We start from the raw sequence: 12,546 nt of genomic DNA, 5'->3' as shown, positions 1-12,546 counted from the left end.
TACAAGATATGTTTTACACAGCGGATGCCCTTCCAGCTGCAACCCAGTACTCGGAAACACCCATACACACACATAAAATATGGCCAATTTAGCTTATTCAATTCACCTATAGCGCAAGTCTTTGGACTGTGGAGGAAACCGGAGCACCTGGAGGAAACCCACGCAAACATGGGGAGAACGTGCAAACTCCACACAGAAATGCCAAGTGACTCAGCCGGGACTCGAACCAGCGACCTTCTTGCTGTGAAGCAACAGTGCTAACCACTGAGCCACAGAGTCATCCAAAACAGATAATACGTTACTTATACCATAACAGTTTTGCTAGTGTTGAAGCCATTCAATAAACACTTACTAATTCAAATGAATGAAAATATATTTAAAAAATATTTCTGGAAAAAGCAACATTTCTTATTTCTGTTTAATTTAGTTTTAAATATTTAGTTTATTTTACCTAACCCCTAAAATGTAATACTTATAAATGAATTCTTAAAATATTCTGCCACAATCTATACTCATCCACATATTGGTTTATATATAAACACAGTAAACGATGACAGAATTTTCATAAAAACAGTCACAATAACATTACTCAAAGATGCATTTATCCAAGACATACATTAATCCTGAAGTAAATAAATTAATCCTGAAGTTGCAGAATATTATTATGTTGCAAGAAAAAAAAATGACTTTACAAAGAAATATGAAGATGCACTGTCTGACCAAAGTTATATATCTATGTCATAAATGAGTAGTACAACATATAAACCAAATTAAATAAAACAACATAAATTAAATTAAAATTACAGTAGCACCCAAGAAACTGAAATTATAGTAAAAGCGAACAAGTATTTATAGACCTCAGCTAGCTTTATGAAAAAAGATATGTAGCTTTGCTATGGACAAAGATGCAAAGACTAAACACTACTCAATGGATAAGACAGAGGTTGTCAAGCCTGCCATTGGAAAAAAAATAACTTGCATACTAAAAGCTAAACTGCATGTATTTGATAAACAGAGTCCTTTCATAAGTTATATGAAAGATGTGGAATTAAAAGAGTAAGAAGTAGCTGAATAATTTTTGTGGTGACAATGCAGTTCCAGTCCATTCTGGACTTTCTTTCACAATGGGTTCATTTGCATCTCATTTCACATAGTTAAGTGGCATGGAACCTTTAAAACTTATACAGTGGAGAATAGAATAAGAGGGTGAACTGGCTATTTGTATGAAGATAAAAGGTTTATTGATCTGGTGAGAAACTCAGTAAGTTCAATAATTACTCCTCCTAATAAATAAGAGACAATCAGCCAGTATGTTGAGAAATATGTCAATGCGCTCGTTTAAATGGAAATGTGTCATCAACCTAAGTTTAAAACGTCACCGACCTATTGACTTATGTGAAGACAAATGCCAAACACTACTCAATGAATAAGACAAAATGTTGTCAAGCCTGCCATTAGAAAAAAATAACTTGCATACTAAAGGCTAAACAACATGCATTTAAAAACATATGGATTCATTTCGTAAGTTATATCAAAGATGTGAAATTAACAGAGGAAGAAGTTGATGAATAATTTTTGTGTGGACAATGCAGTTCCAGTCTTACAGTTCTGTACTGATAAACTATATAATTTACATATAATGATCACTTTTGAATAGATTACGATTAACAAAAAAGGAGCATTTTTAGTTTTTGTTTGGTTGTTTGTTTTCATTTTAAAGATATTATATTTTTATTTATTTATTTATATTTATTTTTATTATATATATATATATATATATATATATATATATATATATATATATATATATATATATATATATATATATATATATATATATATATATATATAGGTCTAAACCAATATGTGGATGAGTATAGATTGTGGCAGAATATTTTAAGAATTATTTTATAAGAATTAAATTTTTATATATATATATATATATATATATATATATATATATATATATATATATATATATATATATATATATATATAAACTTTTATTTTGTATATTTTGTAAATGCAACAAGGTAATTGCTGTAAAAACAAAAACGTATGTAAAATGTATTGTATTTCAATGTGTACAAAATGAAAATATTATAGCAAAATAAAAATTACAGTAGCTGCGATATAAGGTTAATGGCGCATGCCAAAAAATCTAAGAACAGGGATTAATGGCTTATAATGCTGAACTGACCAAACAAGAATTTTAAGTTACCACAGCAATAATTGAATTCACCCACAGTAAATCTGTCTCCCACAGTCTTCCTCCCTGATGGCTCAAAGCAATAATAAACCAAGCCGTTTGCTTACACTAGCTGGATGAGGTTACTTGTTATAAGCCATCTCTGAACACGAACATCAAGTTAACAAAAGAAACTGTTTGAGTGTTAAATTACAAGCCTGCTTCTCAATCAAACGTTTGACAGCCTCAAATCATAGTCTCTTTAACAATTATTCCGTGGTGACTTTAAACACAGGCCAAAACTAGATAAAACGCTCTCATTTCTATGCAAAGCTTCTAAACATCAATCTAATTCTGTGTGAACAGTTTAGCCAGATTTACTCTTCTATCAACAAGTGTGTTTATTGTTATAAAGTTCAGTAATTTACAGAATAACATCTGAAGTCTTTTCTAATTAACCGAAGCCCTTGTGGGAAAGGATATAACGCATTTGAAATACACTTGACTCTGTGGAAGAATCTTCAGCATTTAGCCAAATTTAGCCAGTTATACTGTATATTATATTATACATAGTATAGTATATTACTGTATACTATATATTATTATTATATTTAGCCAGTTATACTGTATACATATATAAAACAAAAATAATAAGTACAGATAAATATTTAAAATGCTCTAGCCAAAGAGATTCCTGACAAAACCCCACAAAGCTAATTAAACTGGAGGATGAAAAAAAATCCCTCTGCCGGTGTGCAGTCATCTGTGCCGGACAGTGAAAGGGTGGAGGATGTTCTTTCCATGGCCATTTGTAAGAAAAAAATCAATTTGGTTGATATTTAAAGGCTTCAGCCATTCAGCACTTTCTTTCACAATGGGCTCGTTTGCATCTCATTTCACATAGTTAAGTGGCATGGAACCCTCATATCTTATACAGTGGAGAATAGAAGTAGAGGGTCAACTGGCTATTTGTAGAAAGATAAATGCTTTATTGATCTGATGAGCAACTCAGTAAGTTAAATAGTTGCCCTTCCTAATACATGAGAGGCAATCAGCCCGTATAGTGAGAAACGTCACTGTGTTCCTTTAAATTACAACACGTTACGAAGTCAAATCTGACATATTAAAATCACAATTATTTGCAAAACATCATGTTATCTGGATGTTCATGACTTATGTGAAATCTGCTCTAACCTCAAATAAACCCTGGATAAACATACAGAAGCTAAGCATCACATTATAACAATGTATCATTAACCTTAATCGACCCACCATCTGTGCCTCTATTACTTTACAATACTGCACATAACACACCTAATTTAAACAAAAGGAAGTAATACACATTTTTAAAAGCTTGTTTAATAAATACCTTTTAATGATTTTTGTGCAATATATGTGAAAAATTCTTAGGAAACAACCCGAACCAATCCTTTAAAAAAAAAAAAAAAAAGAGCCAAAAATGATTTTTGGTTATGTTAAAAATTTTTAATAAATGTAAAGAATTTACAACATTTTTTAAGGTAAGTGGTTGCAAACTATTTATATGGGCTGAATTTAAACATTCATTCATTCACTTTCTGTTTGGCATAGTCCCTTTATTAATCAGGGGTCAGTTCTTAATTTAGTTTTCCTATAGCGCATGTCTTTAGACTAAGGAGGAAACCGGAGCACCCGGAGAAAAAAACACATTAACACGGGGCAATCATACATACTACACACAGAAATGCCAACTGACCCAGCCAGAGCTCAAATTTACAACCTCTTTGCTGTGAGGTGGTCGTGCTTCCCACTGCCCGCACCGTGACACCTCTGAATTTAAACAAACAAATTGAATTTAGTAATGTGCAATTTGATTTGTTTAAATTCAGCCCATATAAATTGTTTGCAACCAGTTTAACCACTTTACTAACAATTTGTAAATGTAGTTAATAATTTTTTTCAGTGCATGTCTAAATATTACAATTGAAGTGAATATGTACATGAATTAGACACATAAAACCAACTACATTTATTTAATAATTACAATACTAATCACTAATATAATAATAGCCGTTATTGCACCACAAGATAATTAGTGTGTGGGAATAAAGCAACACAACTGATGCAGGTAGGTCAGGTGATCAAGACAAAATGTCAGATTTAGTACATCCGATTTCCATTCAAACTACTCACATTCATACCGTAGAACATACTTTTTTTAATTGTCAAGTGGTAAATTCAAATTCTAACGCAGTACCTACTGAGCAGTAGGCAATTTTAGACGCAGCCTAGCTGTTCCATTTCTCAATTTCTTTTACTTCTGTACAACAAACCAAAGTCTGATTCAGCACTGATTTCTTGTGGACAAGCTAAATAGTGCAACAATGATTCAGAGCACAGTTGTGAGCTGCTCATTCATCATATATATGGTTAGAAACATGGGTCTGCAAGTGTACAGTAACCAGATTTAAAAATTATTACAAATTACAGTTATATTACCGACAGGTTATCGTATGGAGTAAAATGAGGGCCTTGTAAACTTGCAGCATAAAAAAGTTTTGAACAAAAAAAAAATAAACAAATGCAAATCCTCTGTGATGTCATGTTTCCAGCTGATGATGTCACTTGTATAAAGAATAATGTTCTTTATTTTTATTTACAAAAATCTTTTTTTTCTCAAAACTTCATTTTACAGTTTTTTTTTATTATTTTTTTTTGCTCAATACTTTTTCAAAACTTTAAATTTTATGTTGCATGTACATAAAGCCCTAATTAGACTTCATATATTTTTATTTTAAAAGTATCCTATTCACCTCTTCATGTAAAGCAGCATTTTTCTAATACTCTTGCTTTTTTAATTGACCCCTCAGGCATTTTAAGTCAATGAAGCACCATAATCTGTATTCTGATTCAATCGAGCCCAACTCATATGCTGTTTTCTTGACAAATAGTCTTATAAGCAAGATCACATGATGATCACGACCGCTTCAAGTGCAAAAACTGCAAAAGGAATGTATAGATGAAAACAGACGAGGGCTTAAATGTGCAGTGGTAGTGAGCCAGATGCATCTGAATGAAATGCCTGGAGTGTGTGCGGTGTTAAAGATAAGCCTAAATCACTGACTTCAAACTTTAATCCAGGCAGCAATTTAAACCTAAAACTGATGTGTTTTATAATCAGTATGCATATAGTTTATAAGCCCTCAATACTTGCAGGACATTTCCCTTATCACATGGATTGAAATCTCAAGATGTGTTGGCCAGCTCTACTGTAATGGTCCAAACAATTTTAAACCTTATACCTACAAACTTACCATTGAACTCCAGTCATGGGAACAAAAGTTTCATTCTGGTCCTTTTCTACCCTTGGGTTACTGATGATTCGGGCATTTGACTAAGCACAGAGCCATTACCTCAATCAGAGCTGTTAATGTTTCACTTCATGAAGCACAGCATGCATCTTCCACAGTGACTCACATAAATGCTTCGTCTACAGACCAAACGGTCACAATGTCTAAAGAGACAATGTCTCGTTAAATACGATCTTAAGTGTCCTGATTGTATTGACTCTTGAGACCATGGCAAATTAATACTGGGCAGTTAAAGCAATTGATGAAAATAATGCAATAAAACAATTACCCCAATTAATCAGACCACTAAGCCCCTGACAACCACACACATTCAATGAAAGAGCTTTTCCATTAAAGAAATTCAAGCTTGAATTTAGAAAGGGATAACTTATTTTTGGTCCTTTTGGAAAATAATGAATTCATTCCACACACTACAAGCATGTTGCTAATTCTCAAATACTATATAACATTTCTTACATCAAAACAGGATATAAACAAACACACATGTAAACAACTTACTTCTACTGAAGCGAGATGGACGCAGAACTCAAAAATCCCACTTTCTGAACATATGGTCCAGTGCGTTCCTGTAAATTCTCAGATACGCATTCCACCATGTACTGAGGTCTGAGGAACAGAGAATATACGATTAATTAATTTGAAGCAGGTTAAAAGAGTCAGACAGAGCTCAGGGGACTGACCCAATTAACAGCATTTACTGTGATACACATTATGTGCTTATTTCATTTCAAAGTTAAACTCCTGTAAAACTGTTATGTGAAATCAAATGAACCGTTTCTAGTTTATCCATTTAGAAGTCTTGACTGCAACACAGTAGATTTTCAGCATTTTGAAATCTTTTCTGTTTTATTACTATGACCCTCTGTACAGCCGTACCTGGTATTAAGATACATTTTGAGTCATCAAATAAAGCTCATTTGATCATTCGCAATAGTCACATTGCGAGTATTTTCAATGTTGAGTTTGAATAATAAATGATCATTTCTCAAGTGTTTTTGAGGCCTGTGACTTTCTGAGGGAGTTAAAAGCACTTATGCATAAGAAATTGTACCATTAGTAACCAATTATTTTTTGACAAAATAATAACAATTCATTTTACAGAATTGTCTATAAATAGAGGACTGGCAGTATTATTTAACATTTGATTATTTAATTACTGTATACATTTCGACTCTTCGGAAAACAATGATGTTTATTTAATTATCATACTTTTCTTCATTGAATTTATCTATGCTTGTATATAGTTTATTATGTAATGCACTCCCCTACAGAATCTTCCCAATCAACCTAAATTTATTGATTCTTTGCAAACATTTATTCAACTCATCTGGTGAAATAGTATGTCGCAGAATAATTTTTTTTTTTTTTAATTCGCAATGTGTATTTTTTTAATATATTGTGCAGCCCAAGTTATTGATAATTTCAATACCGTGCAGCCTTATGTTATAAATAAGGTTTTCTAATACACAGTAGATGATTCTTTTCGTGTTCAGATGATGCGGTTTCGCAATTCTTTTTAAGGAAAAAAAAAAAAAAAAAGTTAAGAAACTGTAGTGCCCCTTTTACGGATTTTTTTTTAAATGGCTTTTATGCATTGTAACACAGCCCTAAATGAAAAAACATCCAGCTGGTATTTCAATGAACCATGTATAAAGTTATTGACCCTCAAATAGTAAAAGCCGACTCAATAGTCATTTCAACAAGTCACTCTTTAAATGGATTGCAGACCCAGGAATAGAGCTGCACAATGTCGAAAATCTGACATTACAATATTTTGTTTTTCTGCGATTATACACTCACCGGCCACATTATTAAGTACACCTTACTAGTACTGGGTTGGACCTCCTTTTACCTTTAGAACTGCCTTTATCCTTTATGGCATAGCTGCTAGAAAAATTCCTCAGAGATTTTGGTCCATATTGACATGTTAGCATCACGTTTACACAACACCTTTACACCACCAGCCTGAACCATTGATACAAGGTAGGATAGATCCATGCTTTCATGTTGTTGATAGCAGACTCTGACCCTACCATCCGAATGTCGCAGCAGAAATCGAGACTCATCATACCAGGCAACATTTTTCCAATCTTCTATTGTCCAATTTTAGTGAGCCTGTATGAATTGTAGCCTCAGTAGTCTGTTCTTAGCTGAGTGGCACCTGGTGTGGTCTTCTGTTGCTGTAGCTCATCTGCCTCAAGGTTTGATGTGTTGTGCATTTAGAGATGCTCTTCTCCCAGTAGATCAGCAGTTTCTAAAATACTCACCAGCCCGTCTGGCACAAACAACCATGCCATGTTCAGTCACTTAAATCACCTTTCTTCCCCATTCTGATTCTCAGTTTGAACTGCAGCAGATCGCCTTGACAAAGGCTGTTTCTCAATATGCGTTCTTCAGCGGTCTTGTGTCCTCGTGTTCTCGTGCAACGTCATCATCAGCTGCCTAAGTTCAGTTCCAATACTCAAGACCGCAAGTACGGAGGACGCGTGAAACTTCCCGGATGTGATCTTGATATCGAGGACGCACTGATGCAGACTTGAGCACCAAACTCGCTCTGGAAGTCCCAGAAGTCATAGCGACTGGAGGTGGGAAGCGCAGCATTTTATTTAGATTCATTATTAAAGTTCAGAAATATCACTTATTTACCTCAGGAGTTTCCCTAAATGAAACGGTAAAAGTAAACATCAACATGAATATCTTAATAAAGGAATAAACACATTAAGGGGTGTTTGTTTACTGAAATTCGTATTAAAATCAGTTTTATTTATATTGTGCAACATATATTTTTAATGTTTTTATGCAAAGTATATATTTTGAAAAGGGGAAAAACAATAAATCGTTGTACGAGTGCTGTAATGTTTAAATAATTTACCATTTAAAACGCATGAAGGTCATGTGACCATCAGGAAGAACGCAGCATCTCATTTCTCAAAGGACGCGTTCTCTGCCCTCGCGGTCTCCTTAGTTCGTTCTTCCGAGGACACCTGGCAAGACCGGTCTCCACAAGAACGCAAGTCCATTCTCTGCGTTCTTGGAATTGAGAAACAGCCCATGTCTACATGCCTAAATGCATTGAGTTGCTTTCAAGTGATTGGCTGATTAGAAATTCATGTTAACGAGCAGTTGGAGAGGTCTAATAAAGTCACTGGTGAGTGTATATTGCGTTATGAATAAAATTTCACCAGATAGTTTAAATAGCTCTATTTAAAAAGAAATCCTTTCATTTAGATTAATCGAGGGGGATTTTATAAGTCTGCTGATTAAAATCATGTTAAAAAAAATAACAAATAAACAAACTGCAAGCAAAACAAATACAACTGAGCAAAGAAAAAGTCAAATAAACAGTGTTTTATGGTTTTCTGGAGAGTCAAACTGTTTTCAGTTACATAAAATAAATAATGAAATGTAAAAGAACACTTTAAAGTCTTCATTGTAATTATAACTAAGTACAATTACTCATCATTAAAGCTACAAATACACATTTTTTGTGCCCCAACATTTTAATCTCTCTTGAAATTACTTTAAAACACATATAAGTGTATACACAAATGTATTCTCAACTGTTGTGCTGATCAACTATAATCCCAAATCAACACTGCATATCCTGAAACGTGACTATTGCGCATGCACACATTGTGATACAGATGCTGAAACGATATACTCTGTAGCCCTATCCAGGAACACTTGAAACAGTAGACCAATCACCATTCCTTACGGGAAAAAGGGCAATGACATTAAGTGACAACAATTTTTTGTCTAGATGAAAATGTCATTCAGTCAAATAGCCCCTGTTGCATCTATTTGGATCAAATAAAGTACATACAAGTAATTTTAAACCCTTTTAAGACACTGCAAATGAGACCTTGGGTGCCATTATTGCACTAGTCTCCAAAACAATCTCTCTAACCACTGACGCAGTAAGAGCTTCAGACAGGATTTTGTGTTTGTGAAAAATAGATAAGATTGTTAACACTAGTTTTCAATGCTGTCCAACAAAAAGCGTAACTGTAAATTTGAATTATGACTTCACTTATGGGCACCTAAATAATAACTTCTTCAACAGTCGATTATAAAAAAAAAGCAAAAATATGTATTAAAAGGGTTTCAAAATGATTGCCACCATTATTTTTTTGTTATTCAACATAATTGTCCATTATTGAATGAAATAAAATGAGAATTTGACAGCTTAAGCGTTTGTAATTTACTTCAAATTCCTCCATAACCAATATAGAAAAAACGCTCAAAAACAAACACAATGCAGAAGACCATAGCAAAAAAAAAACAGATGGGAATTGCATGTTTGCATATTGCAATTAACGTGTAAAACTACTTGCATAGATACACGCTATGGTAATTAGTTGATTTTAAAGGCACTTGAGATATGTTGCCTACAGGCAATACATCAGATGACGCAAAAAGCAGAGGTTTTATTAAATAACTGACATCTCTCGAAGAAAACAGGAAATTAATGTCCCCACGATGTTTTGGTATTATGTATACTATATCCCTATCCCCTTCACTCACATATTTTCTGTTTGTTACAAATGTACATGTATTATGACAAATTTGCTAATTTATTAACTTTTTAATACCAACAAATCAGTTGTTTTTGGTTTAACGTTAGAGTTAAAGCCTTTGGTATCCTACTATTTAATCACCTTGTGACTTATTTTCACTGTTTCAACCAGAAAGAGATCAGTTATTGACAATGTATACACTCCCTCCCTTCAAACGGAAAACTGTCCTCATGATACTTTTGTTCCCTTTGAATAAAACCAACAGCGACATATAGGCTACTAACGCTTAACTTTTAACACACAGCGATAAAACCTGCATTGTAACATTTCAACAGACAGTGAAATAATGAGAGATTGTACCTTGTTCTCGCAGACAATCTGTTGTTTGCTGCCTGGATGTAGCGCGCTCGTGGGCTACAGTTGTGACTATAGAAAAACCAACACAAGCCACACGCACTTACCGTAAATAACAGAAGAGAATTCGCGCGCAGCGGCGGAAAACTACCGTAAGAAACGTAGCTGACCAAAACATCTCCACTTTAACCGTAACCTTGTGTATCGGACGACATGCGCATGTACTGAGGGGTTATACTAAAGCCGAATGTGCTATATTGACTGCTTTTTGTCGATATGAGTCACAACCTGTCTTTGAGATTGATGACACAACCTTAAATAGGCTACAACGTAGCCTTTATGTTTACAAAAACAAAATGTAGTTTCTGCGTGAGACACATTAAAGTGACAAATAATAAACTAAATGTAAACCAGATACTATAAGAATTATATAAAGCAATTTGTAGACATGTTTAGAGAGTTTTCTGCCTTGAAAGATTAAGCGTATCTATCAGCTTAAAGAGACAGTTTATCAAAAAAATAGTCAATATTTACTTGCCATCAAATGGGGGTTTGTTTATTCTGTTAAACAAAAAATAAGATATTTTGAAGAATGTTGGAAACCAGCAGGCTAACTATTGACATTCATTAAAAACAAATATGGAAGGCAAGGGTAAAAGGCAGTACTGTAAAATAACAAATTACAAATACTCAAACGACTGTAATTGAGTAGTTTTTCTCAGAAATTGTAATTTTATTAAGTAGTTTTAAACTTGTGTACTTTTACTTTCCCTTGAGTACGTTTTTAGTGTTGGTACTTCACTACTTCCCTTCAACCTGTCACTACTTTATTTTTTCTTGTCTATGCGAATTAGAAAAATCAGTCCTGTGATTGCTCCTGTGATTGCTCTAATCACACATAGTAGATAAATTACATAAGAATTAACTACCTCAAGACACGGGCAATGTCCAAAAAGATGTCCAAAATCTTTACATGCATTAACCAGAGACTGTTTAGATGCATGTCACTGCATGAGAAGATGACAGATGTTTACTGTGTGATGACCGAAATGCCCTTAAACACCCAGCAGGCACAAGACGTCAACATGACAATTGACGTTGTTCCCCAACGTCGTGAAGGTGTTGCATTTTGTTTGGAAATGAAAATCGGGTTGACGTCCAACATCAGGCCAATAATAATGTCAAACCTAAAATCAACCAAATATCATCGTCCAATGATGTTACAGCTTGACTAAGTGTGGACGTTACCACTATGACATTTATCAGACGTTGGATTTTGGTGGTCAAACCCAAGGACTATGTCATTATTTTATAATCAATATGACATTGGTTTAAGATGTTGGCTCGACGTTGGATTTTGGTCACTTTCTAACAATCTAAAATCAGCCAGATATCAATGTCATTTCACATCCTTATTGGACATCAAAAATAATGTCCTTAGATGCTGACTGGACATTACATTTTAGTCACCTGGCATCACAACCTAAATCAAACCTATATTAACATATTATGACATTGTGTGCCTGCTGGGCCATAACTAAATGCACTACAGAATGTTTCGTTTACACACATCCACAAGTTACATGTAAATGCATCAGCTTTTTACAGCGTCATACTCATTACTCACTCTTGAGTAACTTTGAAAGGTCTACTTTTTACTCATGTTTTGAGTAATATTTACAACAAATACCACAGCAATACTCTATTTGCACTACGTTTTTGGCAAGTAATGACAATTTTACTTAAGTATGGTTTTTCTGTACTCTTTCCACCACTGAGGTAATCTTAAAATATCTTCTTTTGTGTTTAACATGCGACGTGAAGCTTGAGTAAAATGATGACAGAATTAAAAAATGATAATTCTATAATCTTCCAAACGTGGATTCATTTCTTTTATCTCCAGATCACAGGAAACATGTGAGTAGCCTACATGGTAAATGTTGTTGTTGTTGTTTTTTATGCTTATATTGGTTTCTCTAAAATGGCTTACACTCTACATGATTGATGTTATCTCGTGTTTTCTGTTCTACCCAAGAGCTATTACAGAAATATGATGATATTAGAATTTTTGCTTGTGTAATTGGACTTTTGACTCAAATGGTTTCAGTTGACAAGACACATCCCATCTGACCTGACA

The 12,546-nt window shown here is 33.7% G+C and overlaps 1 protein-coding gene across 1 annotated transcript in view; it reads right to left on the bottom strand.

Annotated features, from left to right (window-relative positions):
* Positions 1–10,485, bottom strand: part of tp53i11a (tumor protein p53 inducible protein 11a) — a 51,594-nt gene extending 41,109 nt beyond the window's left edge. Inside the window, 2 exon segments of the mRNA NM_001013352.2 lie at positions 6,037–6,144; positions 10,416–10,485. The gene's annotated coding sequence lies outside the window, so the exon portion shown is untranslated.
* Between the last annotated feature and the right edge of the window lie 2,061 nt (positions 10,486–12,546).

This window comes from Danio rerio, chromosome 7 (genome assembly GCF_049306965.1).
Source record: "Danio rerio strain Tuebingen ecotype United States chromosome 7, GRCz12tu, whole genome shotgun sequence".
Classification (NCBI taxonomy): domain Eukaryota; kingdom Metazoa; phylum Chordata; class Actinopteri; order Cypriniformes; family Danionidae; genus Danio; species Danio rerio.
Note: the sequence above shows the minus strand (reverse complement) of the source record. Positions and strands in the feature narration are given on the sequence as shown.